At 44.7% G+C, this 16,380-nt stretch overlaps 1 long non-coding RNA gene across 1 annotated transcript; it reads right to left on the bottom strand.

Moving 5' to 3' along the window:
• Positions 1–7,348: 7,348 nt before the first annotated feature.
• On the bottom strand, positions 7,349–16,216 carry LOC141105574 (uncharacterized). Its single transcript, XR_012235610.1, has 2 exons — positions 16,027–16,216; positions 7,349–8,155 (listed from the first exon to the last, which is right to left on the bottom strand). It is a non-coding gene; the product is annotated as an uncharacterized lncRNA (long non-coding RNA).
• Positions 16,217–16,380: the final 164 nt, after the last annotated feature.

Genomic DNA, 16,380 nt, shown 5'->3' with positions numbered 1-16,380 from the left:
CCCAAAAATACATTCAGCTGCTTCTCCTGAGTATGGGGATACCACATGTGTGGGACTTTTTGGGAGCCTAGCCGCGTACGGGGCCCCGAAAACCAATCACCGCCTTCAGGATTTCTAAGGGCGTAAATTTTTGATTTCACACCTCACTGCCTATCACAGTTTTGAAGGCCATAAAATGCCCAGATGGCACAACCCCCCCCAAATGACCCCATTTTGGAAAGTAGACACCCCAAGCTATTTGCTGAGAGGCATGTTGAGTCCATGGAATATTTTATATTTTTACACAAGTTGCGGGAAAGAGACAATTTTTTTTTTTTTTTTTGCACAAAGTTGTCACTAAATGATATATTGCTCACACAGGCCATGGGCATATGTGGAATTGCACCCCAAAATACATTTAGCTGCTTCTCCTGAGTATGGGGATACCACATGTGTGGGACTTTTTGGGAGCCTAGCTGCGTACGGGGCCCCGAAAACCAATCACCGCCTTCAGGATTTCTAAGGGTGTAAACTCTTCACTGCCTATCACAGTTTCGGAGGCCATGGAATGCCCAGGTGGCACAAAACCCCCCAAATGACCCCATTTTGGAAAGTAGACACCCCAAGCTATTTGCTGAGAGGCATGGTGAGTATTTTGCAGCTCTCATTTGTTTTTGAAAATGAAGAGAGACAAGAAAAAACATTTTTTTTTTCTTTTTTCAATTTTCAAAACTTTGTGACAAAAAGTGAGGTCTGCAAAATACTCACCATACCTCTCAGCAAGGTATCCAGTTGTGGAGGTTTTTGTTAAATCCAGCATGGATCCCTCTTGGAGCTCCGCAGAGCACATCTTCAATGGTGACCAACACCTTTAGACACTGGCAAAAAAAACCCAAAAACTGAGGTACTCCTGGAAGGAGGAGGAGGGGTTATATAGGGGAGTCAACTTCCTTTCTTGATTGCCAGTGTCAACACCTGAAGGTGGCTATAACCCAATAAGTAATTACTTGAGGCTCTGTGTCCTATGATGTACGATAAAGAAAAGTCCCCTATGGGCCAGTTCACACCACATGGAGTCCAGAGAATCACCATTTTTTTTTTTTGCTCAGTATAAGGATTACGATTCTCTCACAATTCTCATGGCGTAACATCTTTCACAATATACAAATTAAATAAAAAAAATTAAAAAAAAAATTGGACTAACTTTACGTTTTTTTTTTTGTTTTTTTTTTTTTAATTAATTGAGGTGTATTTTTTTTTTTAATAAAAAATTGCATTTGAAAGACCGCTGCGCAAATACAGTGCGACATGAAATATTGCAACAATCGCTATTTTATTCCCTAGGCCAGCGATGGTGAACCTCGGCACCCCCAGATGTTTTGGAACTACATTTCCCATGATGCTCAACTACACTGCAGAGTGCATGAGCATCATGGGAAATGTAGTTCCAAAACATCTGGGGGTGCCAAGGTTTGCCATCACTGCCCTAGGGTCTCTGCTAAAAAAAAAAAAAAAAAAAGATATATTATAAATTATATATAAAAAAAATTCAAAATTATATATATATATATATATATATATATATATATATATATATATATATATATACACACACATATACATATACATATACACACATACACACATATATATACACACACACACACACATACATATATATATATATATATATATATATATATACACATACATACATACACACCGAAGTTCATTCCTTTTGATCTAAAGTAGAAAATGTTGCAATGTGTATAGATATCTAACAACTCAGATAATGTTGTGGAAATCTTGGTAGGCTGTAGAGCTGCACGATACTAGGAAAAATGAGAATCGCGATTCTTTTGCTTAGAATACAGATCACGATTCTCTCACGATTCTTTAAAATGGTTAAATTTAAAAGAGAAAAATCAGCTGTAGACGGCGCATGCGCAATCAACACACCGCTCGCTCCCGATGCTCGGGGCTTGTTATTCATTTATTACAGCAAGGGGCGGATGCTTTTCTCAAAGGGGCGGATGTATGACAGGGGCATGGCGCAGACATCATGGCTCTTTCCTGAGTGGCTCTGTCACGAGTGATGCGCAGTTTCACCGACGCAGTTATCAATTCTGATCATGTCTTCTCTGCTCTTTTACAGGTAATTGTCTCCTATCTCCTATCCAACTGTACATCCCTACTGAACTGGCTTTGCTGAGTCTGCTATTAATATTTTTGGTAATTGTCTCCTGCTGCCATATCTTTAAACTTCCATATTTACTGCTAGCTCTATAACAAACACACTGCAATAGCAATATTACTGGCGATTGATTCTCAACTCCATGTGGCTTGAGTGATCAAGAGAGGTAATTAGCTTTACGACCCTAGCCTGTGTCTGGCCTGGCCCTGGCCATCTCCTCCCCATATTCAGGTGTCTCACATCAGACCCAATAATGACCAACTGAGAAATGCATCCCAGCTTAGGCTGTCTATAAATTTATGGCAGCTTATGGGGTGGCGCAGACATCATGGCTCTTTCCTGAGTGGCTCTGTCACGAGTGATGCGCAGTTTCACCGACGCAGTTTAACTAAAGCTGCATGAACAACAGGAACTCTGCTCCACTCTGCAAGACGACAAGCAAACCAACTTTGAAATTTATTTTATATTAGGTTAGTTTCCCACTCTCTAGCCACTAACATGCTCCTTATTCTCTTCCTTCTCACACTGGTGTCTTCTACCCTCAAATTATCTTTACTCTACCCCTCCTCTCTTCCCTGCAGCATGCACATATCACCCTCACTCCTACCCTCTCCCTACTATGGCACTCATCATCTCCTGCATTTGCTGCACCCACATGCTGACATAAACTCCAGGGCCACTAGACACGTGCGCTCATGCACATCCCACTCCCACCTTGCCTTCCTCACCCTCCTCCTTCTCCTAGTCTCAGGTGATATTTCTCCTAATCCTGGTCCGCCATTTTCCAAATGCAAGCCACATATCCAATACCCCTCCCCCGCTGGCAACCACCGCAATCCACTCAGTTTAATTTCTATCCCCCTACTTCCTCAAAGCACCCCACCAATCTCATGTGCCCTGTGGAACGCCCGCTCCATCTGTAACAAGCTAACATCTGTACATGACCTCTTCATCTCTCATGGCTTGAACATACTGGCCATAACAGAAACCTGGCTGCAAAATTTTGACTCAGCTTCTCCTGCTGCCCTCTCCCATGGTGGTCTCCATTGGACTCACTCCTCCAGACCCAACAGACAGAAAGGAGGTGGAGTTGGCTTCCTTCTGTCCCCACAAAGCACCTTCCAAGTCCTTCCTATCCCTCCCTCTCTATCCCTCTCTTCTTTCGAGATGCACTGTATTCGTCTGTTTTCTCCCATTTCTCTGAGGATTGCAGCAATTTATAGGCCTCCAGGACCGGTATCGCGCTTCATTGATGACTTTGCTGCCTGGCTACCCTACTTTCTCTCCTCTGAAATACCCACCATTATTCTTGGTGACTTTAACATTCCTGTCAATGTCAACAGCCCAACTACAGCTAAACTTCTCAACTTAACCTCATCTTTTGACCTAACCCAATGGACACATACTTCCACTCACTCCAATGGTAATACCCTTGACCTTGTATTCTCCCATCTCTGCAGCCCTGGCAACCTCACCAACACCCCCTTTCCTCTCTCTGATCACAACCTCATTACTTTCACTGTATCCTTGCCTCCAACCACCCATCCCTCCAAGCAGCAAACAATTACTTGTAGAAACCTTCGCCACTTTAACCCTTCTCTTCTCTATTCTGCTACTGACAACCTATATGACATAATCTCTCCCCTGTCCTGTCCTGACCTGACCACTTCTGTCTACAACAGTTCACTCTCATCATCACTAGATGCACTTGCTCCTCTAACCACACGCAGAATTAGGCCCCGACCGTTACAACCCTGGCAAACTGACAACACTAGAAATCTCAAGAGACATTGCCGTGCTCTTGAACGACTGTGGCGTAAAACCAAATGCCTGCAAGACTTCACCCTATATAAATCTGCCCTTCTAAAATACAATTCATGCCTCCATGCTGCCAAACAAGCCTACTTTGTCTCTCTTATTAATTCCTTGTCATCCAGTCCCCATCGGCTCTTCTCAACCTTTAACTCTCTGCTTCGTCCACCACCCCCTCTACCCACTAACTCACTCACTGCCCAAGAGATTGCCAATCACTTCAAAGACAAGATCAATGCAATTCGTGAGGACATCTCCACTGTGCGTACATCTTCCCCACCCATCATACCTTGCCCAGCAGCACATTCAACACTCTCCTCTTTTGAATTGGCTACTACGGAAGAGGTTACAAAAATTTTCTCAAATGCCCACCTAACCAATTGTCCCTTGGATCCTGTTCCCTCACAACTACTACGGTCACCCTCTTCTTCTATCCTATGCTCCCTCACCCACATCTTCAATCTCTCCCTTTCTAGTGGCATTTTCCCCTCCCCTCTAAAACATGCACAGATCACTCCCATACTTAAAAAGCCCTCACTGGACCCTACTGACCTGAACAACTTAAGACCCATCTCATTACTCCCATTCACCTCTAAACTTCTAGAACGCTTAGTCTACAACCGTCTTAGCTCCTACCTCAATGAAAATAACCTTCTTGACCCCTTACAGTCTGGCTTTCGCTCGCAGCACTCCACGGAAACTACCTTACTAAAACTCACTAACGATTTACTAACTGCTAAAACCAACAGCCAGTACTCCATACTCCTACTACTTGACCTCTCTGCGGCCTTTGATACTGTTGACCACCCGCTCCTTCTCAAACTACATTCCCTTGGCCTCCGAGATTATGCTCTATCCTGGTTCTCTGGCTATTTATCACAGCGCTCCTTCAGTGTCACCTACAACTCTGTCTCCTCCTCTCCATTGCCCCTTTCTGTGGGGGTCCCCCAAGGCTCAGTTCTTGGACCCCTTCTCTTCTCTATCTACACCACCTCCCTTGGTCACCTAATAACTGCCCACGGCTTCCAATACCACTTATACGCTGATGACACCCAAATCTATCTGTCTACTCCTCACCTCACTCCTTCAGTCTCCTCTCGCATTACTAACTTACTAACTGACATATCAGCATGGATGTCGCACCACTTCCTTCAACTAAATCTCTCTAAAACTGAGCTATTAATATTCCCCCCCCCCCGGCCCGTGCCCCCCTCCATGACTTTTCCATCAAAATCAACAATGCAACCATCAGTCCCTCCCCTCACGCCAGGGTACTAGGTGTAATCCTAGACTCCGACTTGTCATTTCAGCCTCAAATCCAATCATTGTCAAAAGTTTGTAGAATTCACCTCCGTAACATCTCTAAAATTCGCCCTTTTTTAACAAATGAAACCACCAAGCTCCTCATTCACTCCCTTGTTATCTCTCGCCTTGACTATTGCAACTCCCTTCTCATTGGCCTACCGCTCCATAGGCTCCTCCCCTCTTCAGTCTATCATGAATGCTGCTGCCAGACTTATCCACCTTACCAACCGCTCAGTGTCTGCCAACCCTCTACTTCAATCCCTACACTGGCTCCCAATCACCCAGCGAATTAAATTCAAAATTCTAACCACAACATACAAAGCCATTCACAACTCTGCCCCAAGCTACATCACTAATCTTGTCTCCAAATATCACCCAAATCGTCCTCTCCGCTCTTCTCAAGACCTCCTGCTTTCAAGCTCTCTCATCTCCTCCTCCCATGCTCGTCTCCAGGATTTCTCCAGAGCCTCTCCCATCCTCTGGAACTCGCTACCTCCATCTATCCGGCTAGCCCCTACTCTTGCTACCTTCAGGCAATCCCTGAAAACTCATCTCTTCAGGAAAGCCTATCACGTCTCCAACTAATCTTCTACCACTTCCACCAGCTCATTCCCCACAGTTACAACCTTTTGTACCACCTGCCCCACCCTATTAGATTGTAAGCTCTTCTGAGCAGGGCCCTCTTAATCCTATTGTATTGTATTGTATTGTATTATAATATAACTGTATTGTCTCCCTTTTATATTGTAAAGCGCTGCGTAAACTGTTGGCGCTATATAAATCCTGAATAATAATAATAATAATAATAATAATAATAATAATAATAATAATGTATAGTTAACCATACATCCGCCCCTTTGAGAAAAGTATCCGCCCCTTGCTGTATTAAATAACCAGCCCGGGCATTGGGAACGAGCGGCGTGTTGATTGCGCTTGCGCAGTCCAGGCCGGCACTATGCTCTATGCTGACTGACGTCAGTTCCAGTTGCTGACGTCAGTTCCGATATCAGCGCCATTTGCGTTCCACGCTGGTTCCGTGCCCCCGACTGGGAGATCCGGAAAATCGAGCTAATCCAGCTTGCAGATCGCGCAGGGGGGTGAATCGAAATCGCGATCTTATATACGATTAATCGTGCAGCTCTAGTAGGCTGCCTGTTTTTTTTTTTTTTTGACACCCAAGTGAGCAGAGAACTCTCTACACTTGTTACATGGATGAATCGGGAAATTCTGCATAGAGATTGTGGGGGGGGGGGGTGTTGAATCGAGATCACAATTTAATGATAATTCGTGCAGCTCTAACTGGCAACTGGGGTTTGTTGAGCCCTGTGTTAAAATATTACATTAAAAAATAAAAAAAAAAAAAAGGAGAGAAAAAGAACAGCAGCTCACCGATTCCCTTGCTATAAATGACAGACCATCAGACAAAAGACATATGAATGTAATTCTCATTTATTACAGATTTTTATTTATTTTTTAAAAAGGTAAAAACAGGAAAGCAATATGGGGCATTTTTTTTTCAATTTTAAAAATACAGAAAACAAGATTTATTATATATATATATATATATATATATATATATATATATATATATATATATATATATTTAAAGCAAACACCAGAGGCCTAATTGATCAAAGATCAGTCTTATGTTATCCCACAACAACCAATCAGTGCTGACTTTGTGGATTTAAAAAAAAAAAAAAAAATGGGGGCAACACAAACACTTTGATAAATACGGCGCATTTTACATCCAAAAGAAATCAACATAAAAATAACTTTTTTTTGAAGGCGTCACCTGCCGGCCCCTTTCTATTTCCCAGACCATCAGATGGAAAGATTCACCAATAGCAGTTTGCTTTCCGTCCCGTATTTACACCCAGATCCAAAAACGTCATATATGGCAGATTACCAATCATTAGATGTGGCGGCTGCGTTTGTTTTTTTAGGCTTTTTTTCACTCTTTTCACCCGGTGATCTGGTCTGTAACACCCCCCCCCCCCCCCCCCTGTGCTAGAGCGCCCCCACTATGGACAAAGGAGCGCAGCAGAATTGTAAGTCGGGGGGGGGGGGGGGGGGGGGGAGTGTTAGCAGATTTGAATACACCAACGAATTGAAGCCAAACTCCACCCAACACTTTATAAAAAAAGTTTCATCAAAACAGATTTTCTCCTTGTTTGGATAAAGGGTTTTACATACAAAAAAAAAAAAAAAACTGATCATTATATGCACCCCTGTCAGTGGTAAATGGTTTGTCTCATCTCTGTAATTGATGCATTCTGCTGGAGAGCTTGTGCTATTGAAAAAAACAAAACAAAAAAAAAAAAAAAAAAACACTTACTGGCAGGATCACCAGATGAAAATAGAAGAAAGCCAGCCTAAAAAAAAAAAAAAAAGGGAATGCAGCAATATAATAAATGTTTGCTTTTGGGTTTCATATCACTTTAACATGTTAACCTCTTGTAACCCATGTAATGCATATGTGCAACAAGGGTCGGCTTTAATACTTGCATATATGCATCACATGGGTGTCAGAGGTTTTGTGTCGGCAGCACGCTTACTGAAAAAGACCCCCCCCTTCGAAACAGCTCTCGGTCCCTACTAATGATCAGGAGGTGGCAGAATTGGTTCCCAATCATGTGACTGCTGAGAACCAATCACAGCAGTCATGTGATCGGCCAGTCCTTCCTGCTCCCCGGGGGGGGGGGGGGTTTATTAAAACTCAAGTTCCTTTATCATTCTACCCACCTCCCCCCCCCCCACCCATGTACAAACCACACACGGGTAGGATCTGGTGTACAGTGGTGACCACGCTTTCATTTTTTAGGTCTGCCGAAACTCCAGTTGTACACGGCACCATGGTCGCCCCTGTGGAAGCAAAAAAAAAAAAAAAAAAAAAAAACACCGATCATTAACCAATCATCACCACAGATCAGTAACCATCCGCTACTGCAACCAGGATTGGATATCTCGGAGGATCATGCTAAGCACCGCGATCCAAGCTCCAGTGATCCACAACTCATGCGGGTGCCGACGTCTAGAAAACTCACCCGGAAGTCACATACCGTATATACTCGAGTATAAGCCGAGTTTCTCAGCACATTTTTTTTGTGCTGAAAATGCCCCCCCTCGGCTTATACCCGAGACCTCCCGGCGCTGTCCCCATCTGCAGCCTTATCTCCCGGCGCTGTGACGAGGAGGTGGGGCTTTGATACACTGTGCTGCTGCCGAGTAGACTGAATATATCACAGCGCCAGGAGATCATAACGCCGGCACAACGGCAGACATCGATCAGGTACTTGAGGCTGAAGCATGCAGATGGGCACAGTGAGGCTGCAAATGGGCATTGCTGACCCTCTTATCCACTTACAGTAGCTGCTGCATTCTCACCTTCGGCTTATACTCGAGTCAATACGTTTTCCCAGTTTTTTGTGGTAAAATTAGGTGCCTCGGCTTATATTTTGGGTCGGCTTATACTCGAGTATATACGGTATATGGGCAATGCAGAGACGCCGCACACCAAACTAGTCTGATCTTAGAAAGGAGTGAAGAGCGGCCTCAGACTTGGCTCCTCCCGTGCAACACCCCCCCCCCCCGACGTATTTACAGGTTACCGGTTTAGAGTTACGGAGGTGGTCTAGCGCTAGAATTACATGTGTGGTGCCAACACCGCTTACATATGCGTGCGCGACCTACGCATGCGCTTGCTTGCGGAGGGATGGGGGCGCTTTTAATTTTTATTTTTAATTTTATTTTACTATTTATGTGTACACTGTTCCTTTAATTTTTTTTTTTGTTGTCACTTTTTTTTCTATGACAAGGAATGTAAACATCCTTTGTAATAGAAATAAATGATGACAGGTCCTCTTTATGGAGAGATCTGGGGGGGGGGGGGGGGGGTCAAAAATCGAAATCTCTTCTTTATCAAAGCAAAATTAAGTCTTTTTGACCCCCAGATCTCTCCATAAAGGGATGTTTACATTCCTTGTAATAGAAACAAAAGTGATAACAAAAATATAAAAATAAAAATTAAGAGGAACATTGTAAAAAAATAAAAGAGATTTATCTCCACCCTGGACCAGAAGTGATGTTGTTCCGGTCCTTCAAGGCCATCAAAGAGTATCCACTCTTGGATCTCCTATAGGAGCAGCCGGTCCGCACCGTCGGATCGTTTCTCGGGCAAACCGATGGAAACAGTGAGCCTGAGAAACACCAGGAAGCGGTGGGAGGGGATGTCCCTCCCCCTCCTCTCCAAATGTTTCGGAAAACATTCCAGCGGCTCATGAGAAAGCCACCGGCTGAAAAATAACGGTACTGGGGTTATAGCCGATAGCTACAGCCACAATGCTGGTAAACCACACAACGTATATACACAGTATCTCACAAAAGTAAGTAGGGCTGAAACAACTAATCAATTATGAAATTAATCGATTACTATTTTCATAATCGATTAATCGGCCAGTAACATAATGGGGTTAAAAAAAAAACTAAAACGAGCCCTTTATAGTACAAAAAGAGCAAATAATCGCTACTGTAATTACTTTCACAGTTCTACAATAAAAAAAATAAACCCCTTACAGTAGTGATTATCTGCTTTTTTTTGTACTATAAAGGGCTAATTTTAGATTTTTTTAACTCCATTATGTTACTAAACATCTTAGACCTGGTTCACATCTATGTGTTTTTTGGTGCTTTTTTGTAGAAGCGCACTGCAGTTCATTTACATGGTTTCCCATTGGACACGTTCACATCTATGCTTTTTTCAGCAGCTGCGTATTTGGGAAAGGGTCAAGGACTTTTTTTTTTTTTAACGCAAAGACGGTGCTTTTTTGGTTTAATATACTTCAGAAGAAGAAGCTGCAGAAAAGCATTTCATGTGTTTTTGCAGCAATTTGTGTTTTTTAATCTGCCCAACAACAATTTGGCCCCAAAAAAATGCAGACGCAAATCGCCGTCAAAATCAAGTGCGCAAAAATCAAAATGCACAGCAAAAAGCACTGCAGAAACAGATCAAAAGCAAACTGCATAGGTATGTAGTGAGCCTTATGCTGGCCACACCGATCAATTTTCAGACGAGAATATTCAGACAAAAAAATCTTTGTACATTCGCTAAATGTTGTTTGAAATTTTCACTTGTTTTTAACATTCTGTTTTTAAAATGAATGTAATTTCTGAACGAAAACCACATACACTGTCTGAAAATTCCTTTGACCAAAAAGTTTTCTATTTCCAAATTTTCCTGTCACTGTGGTTGAACATGAACGTCGATTTGACCCCACTAACGATTAGAAAATCGAACGAACGTTCTTAAAATGAAATTTTTTTTTGAAGGAAGACATTTGATCTCTGAGTCTGATATTTATCTGATTCACCCTTTAATAGTATGTACAGTATATCTCTTCTGTCTGTTATTCTCAGAGATGAGATATTTTGCTCCCTAACCCTATAGTTGGTTATTTATATTTACCACTGCATAGAGATATTTAAGAATAAATTGCCTTTTTTTTAAACTTTACATATTAACTAAATTATACACCACACTTTTTTTTTTTTTTTTTAAGGTTATTAACCGATTAATCGAAACAATAATCAGCCAACTAATCGATTATGAAAATAATCGTTAGTTGCAGCCCTAAAAGTAAGTACACCCCTCACATTTTTGTAAATCTTTTCTTCTATCTTTTCATGTGACAACACTGAAGAAATGACACTTGTCTACAATGTAAAGTAGTGAGTGTACAGCTTGTATAACAGTGTAAATTTACTCTCCCCTCAAAATAACTCAACACACAGCCATTAATGTCTAAACCGCTGGCAACAAAAGTCAGTACACCCCTAAGTGAAAATGTCCAAAGTGTCAATATTTTGTGTGGCCACCATTGTTTTCCAGCTCTGCCTTACCCCTCTTGGGCATGGAGGTCACCAGAGCTTCACAGGTTGTCACTGGAGTCCTCTTCCCCTCCTCCATGATGACATCACAGAGCTGGTGGATGTTAGAGACCTTGCGCTCCTCCACCTTCCGTTTGAGGATGTCCTACAGATGATCAATAGGGTTTAGGTCTGGAGACATGCTTGGCCAGTCCATCACCTTTACCCTCAGCTTCATTAGCAAGGCAGTGGTGGTCTTGGAGGTGTGTTTGGGGTGGTTATCATGTTGGAATACTGCCCTGCGGCCCAGTCTCTGAAGGGAGGAGATCATGCTCTGCTTCAGTATGTCACAGTACATGTTGGCATTCATGGTTCCCTAAATGATCTGTAGCTCCCCAGTGCCGGTGTCTTGTCGAATACTGTCCCCCATCGGATAGTGTCCGCCCTGTACTGCGCAGGCGCAGTACGGAGGACAAACGAGACACCTAAAGTCTCCGAAGTTGAACAGCTGATCATCAGCTGTACACGGCGCCTGCGCTGTTATTCTCACCGTGTGTCCAGGTACATTCCCTACTATGCAAGTGGACATAGAGTTAAAATAAATAGATGCCGAGCACAGCGAGGCCGTGCCCGAAGCGTGGCGAGCGAAGCGAGCCCGCTAGGGGCCCTCTTACAAAGCCATCACTAATAAGTTCCCAAGCACCGTGTACAGTTGATGGTCAGCTGATCAACTTCGTACACTTTTGGCATCTCCTTCTACTCCGTACTGCGCAAGCGCTGCGCAGTACGGGGCAGACACTATCCGATAGGAGGACACTTCTCGTCAGAACACCGGCAGCACTCATGCAGCCCCAGACCATGACACTCCCACCACCATGCTTGACTGTAGACAAGACACACTTGTCTTTGTACTCCTCACCTGGTTGCCCCCACACACGCTTGTCACCATCTGAACCAAATACGTTTATCTTGGTCTCATCAGACCACAGGACATGGTTCCAGTAATCCATGTCCTTAGTCTGCTTGTCTTCAGAAAACTGTCTGTGCTGAGCACGTGACCTCAACTTCTTTGGTGGACCATGGTGAGGCCTGTTCTGAGTGGAACCTGTCCTGTTATACCGCTGTATGGTCTTGGCCACCGTGCTGCAGCTCAGTTTCAGGGTCTTGGCAATCTTCTTATAGCCTAGGCCATCTTTATGTAGAGCAACAATTCTTTTTTTCAGATCCTCAGAGAGTTCTTTGCCATGAGGTGCCATGTTGAACTTCCAGTGACCAGTATGAGAGAGTGAGAGCGATAACACCAAATTTAACACACCTGCTCCCCATTCACACCTGAGACCTTGTAACACCAACGAGTCACATGGAAAATGGCTAATTGGGCCCAATTTGGACATTTTCACTTAGGGGCGTACTGACTTTTGTTGCCAGCGGTTTAGACATTAATGGCTGTGTGTTGAGTTATTTTGAGGGGACAGCAAATTTACACTGTTATACAAGCTGTACACTCACTACTTTACATTGTAGACAAGTGTCATTTCTTCAGTGTTGTCACATGAAAAGTTAGAAGAAAAGATTTACACAAATGTGAGGGGTGTACTTACTTTTGTGAGATTGTATCATCTAGCTCTCTCTCTCTCTCTCTCTCTCTCTCTCTCTAGCTCTCTAGCTCTCTCTCTCTCTCTCTCTCTAGCTCTCTATCTTTTTTTTTTATTGTGGTCGGCAAGTGGTTATTAGCATTACATTGTTTTCTCTCATCACTATTGCCAGTTGGCAGCACAGTAGAATAATCTTAATACAGGGAGAGTTTCTGTACGGCTGTCTATTGAAGAGACGATCGAATGAATGAAACTAACTTTATGAACAGTCCATTCAGTGACGGTCGTCACTCACACACATAGGTGCAAAGAATGCCACTATCAGAGGTGTATGGCAGCTAAATGATACCCAACGTGCCCGGGTACGTCCTGGTGTTCTGGAGTGGTGATTAGCGGCAGAAAACAAAAACCTGCCCATATCTCGTGTTCAGAGACAAGTCGTGTATCTTATGATGTATGCAGAGAAACATTTACAGCATACATGTATTCTATTGGAGCCACCCGCCTGGCAGAGGACTCCACCGGTAATACAGATCACACAACACCATAATACCTGCTTCACTATGTGCGACTACTACACCCAGCTGGTTTTCTGCTGTACTGAGAAGGTAATTGGACTGAGAATCTCCCAGAGATATCTAGAGAGGACGTCAAGGAGCATTTTCCTTCTGAAGATAAATAAGCAAGTCATCACAATCTCCATTCCATCCAATGGAAAGGCTGTCCCTGCGGTATTCTTGGCTCCCATATATTGCAATGCATGTCCTTGGAGGACTGTCACACCTCCGAAAAGTGATCCATGTAGAGGGTGTTGGACAGGCAGTGAAGAGGAAATATGTGGCCCCCTCACCCTCCTGTTTAACTGCTTGCCGACCGGCGCACGCCGATGTACGTCGGCACAATGGCACAGCTAGGCAAAAAGGACGTACCTGTAAGCCCTTTTGAAATTGCCGCCGCGCCATTGCGTGCGCGCCGGCCGGGAGCTCCGTGAGTCGGGTCCCACGGACTCTATCGCCGCGGGGATACCCGCGATCGCCTCACGGGGAGATGCTAAGGTAAACAAGCATCTCCCCGTTCTGCCTAGTGACAAGTGTCACCGATCTCTGCTCCCTGTCATCGGAGTGTAGTGACACTGCTAGCCCATCCCCCCTACAGTTAGAACACATCCCTAGGATACATTTAACCCCTACAGCGCCACCTAGTGTTAACCCCATTCACTGCCAGTCACATTTACACAGTAAATCGATGCGATTTTAATCGCAGGGATCGCTGTAGAAATGTGAAGGGTCCCAAAATCACGCCAAAATTGTTCGACGTGTCCACCATATTGTCGCAGTCAAGATAAAAATTGCTGATCGCCGCCACTACTAGTAAAAAAAATAAAATAAATAAAAATGCCATAAAACTATCCCCTATTTTGTACACGCTATAACTTTTGCGCAAACCGACCAATAAACGCTTATTGCGATTTTTTTTTTTACCAAAAATATATAGAAGAATACGTATCGACCCAAACTGAGGAAAATAAATGTTTTTTTATATATTTTTGGGGGATATTTATTATTGCAAAAAGCAAAAAATAATAAGTTTTTTTTTCAAAATTGTCACTCTTTTTTTGTTTATAGCGCAAAAAATAAAAACCGCATCAAAAAACCGTGATCAAATACCACCAAAAGAAAGCTCTATTCGTGGGGAAAAAAGGACGCCAATTTTGTTTGGGAGCCACGTCACACGACCGCGCAATTGTCAGTTAAAGCGACGCAGTGCCGAATCGCAAAAAGTGCTCTGGTCAGGAAGGGGGGGGTAAATTCTTCCGGGGCTGAAGTGGTTAAACCTCTAATTGCTACACTACTATGCAACCACCACGTGCATTGCACCCGGTATAAATGGGTCACCGCCTGCTGAACGCACAACAAGGGGGTGTCGTTTTTGCAGCAAAACATGGCAGCTGCAGCATGTGCCGCCCTTCTAGAGTAAAGTTATCCAATGTGTGCATTAAGGCCGCCCATTCATTATAGATAGGATGGCAGCAGATGAACAAAACGTGCATGACCCTTCTGCAGTATCCTGGCATTGCACCAGTGATTAGCAGTTTCCAGTGTATTAAAAAAAAAAAGATAAGTGTATATATATATAAAATCTCATCTCTAGATCATAAATGCCCTTTTTTTTACCTGCAAAAAGGTAAAAGTGCATTTTTAATATATATAATCTTTTTTTTTTAAAAAAGGTGAACTTACCGTATATACTCGAGTATAAGCCGAGGCACCTAATTTTACCACAATAAACTGGGAAAGCGTATTGACTCGAGTATAAGCCTAGGGTGAGAAATGTGCAGCTACTGTAAGTGGAAAAAGAGGGTCAGCAATGCCCATTTGCAGCCATAGGTCCACCAAACTTCAAACTCGGTAGTTAAGGGTTCCTAGATGCCCCCCTAGCTGCAGCCAAAATTTGGGGTCTCTGGACATAAAAAGGTTCCCGAAATGACATTGTTGCAGATGGACACAGCTGACCAACTTTGGGGCCCCGTCTCTCGGGGCCACTTGGTAGTAGGAACCCCAAATTTGGTGTGCAAACCCTACGGGACCCCAACCTCCCTACAGGACCCTAACCCTGGACTCCCTACGGGACCCCGACCCCCCCACTCCATACGGGACCCCCAACCTCCCTACAGGACCCCAACCCTGGACTCCCTACGGGACCCCGACCCCCCCACTCCATACGGGACCCCCAACCTCCCTACAGGACCCCAACCCTGGACTCCCTACGGGACCCCGACCTCCCTACGGGACCCCGACCTCCCTACGGGACCCCGACCTCCCTACGAGACCCACAACCCTGGACTCCCTACAGGACCCGGACCCTGGACTCCCTACAGGACCCGGACCCCGGACGGGACCCCGACCTCCCTACGGGACCCGGACCCCAACCTCCCTACGGGACCCCGACCTCCCTACGGGACCCGGACCCCAACCTCCCTACGGGACCCCGGACTCCCTACGAGACCCACAACCCCGGACTCCCTTCGGGACCCCGACCTCCCTACGGGACAAGGACAACTGCTCCCCTCCAGTTTCTTGGATGGGTGTCACACTGACAGGAAGTGGGGCAAAATCTCCTCAATGGGGTCATAAACAGAAAAAAAAACCTGACAACTGTTCACTTCACTTTCACATCTCCAACAGCCAGACTGAGCGCCATTTTTCTGGGCCTATCCCTTTCCCGGTGCCTCCGTGATCTCCCCTTCCCCCTCCCCCAGCCATCTCCACCACTCACCGGGCACACACCACCTCACCGGAGCCATCGCTACCACGTGACCGGCAGGCACGCTGCTCTCTGAATGGGCAGCAAGACGTTACGTGATCCCAACCAGCGTCGCTCATCATTGCTTGCTGAGGAAGCGCCTGAGTGCGGGGAGTACCAAGATGGCCGCGACCGAACGTCACTTCCGTAACGAAATCCAACAGGTCGCCTAATCTGACGGAACACCGGCGCCACCTCAGCTCCTGTCTTCCGAGGCCGCAGCGATGACTTCCGCCCTTCCTAATCTTCTCTCAGCCGTTATCCCGCGCATGCTCAGTTATGCTGCAGCCAATCCTCGTTTTCACTCGAGGTTGCTATAGCAACCAT

Source organism: Aquarana catesbeiana, linkage group LG08, assembly GCF_042186555.1.
Source record: "Aquarana catesbeiana isolate 2022-GZ linkage group LG08, ASM4218655v1, whole genome shotgun sequence".
NCBI classification, from domain to species: Eukaryota; Metazoa; Chordata; class Amphibia; order Anura; family Ranidae; genus Aquarana; species Aquarana catesbeiana.
This window is presented reverse-complemented; position numbering and strand designations above follow the sequence as displayed.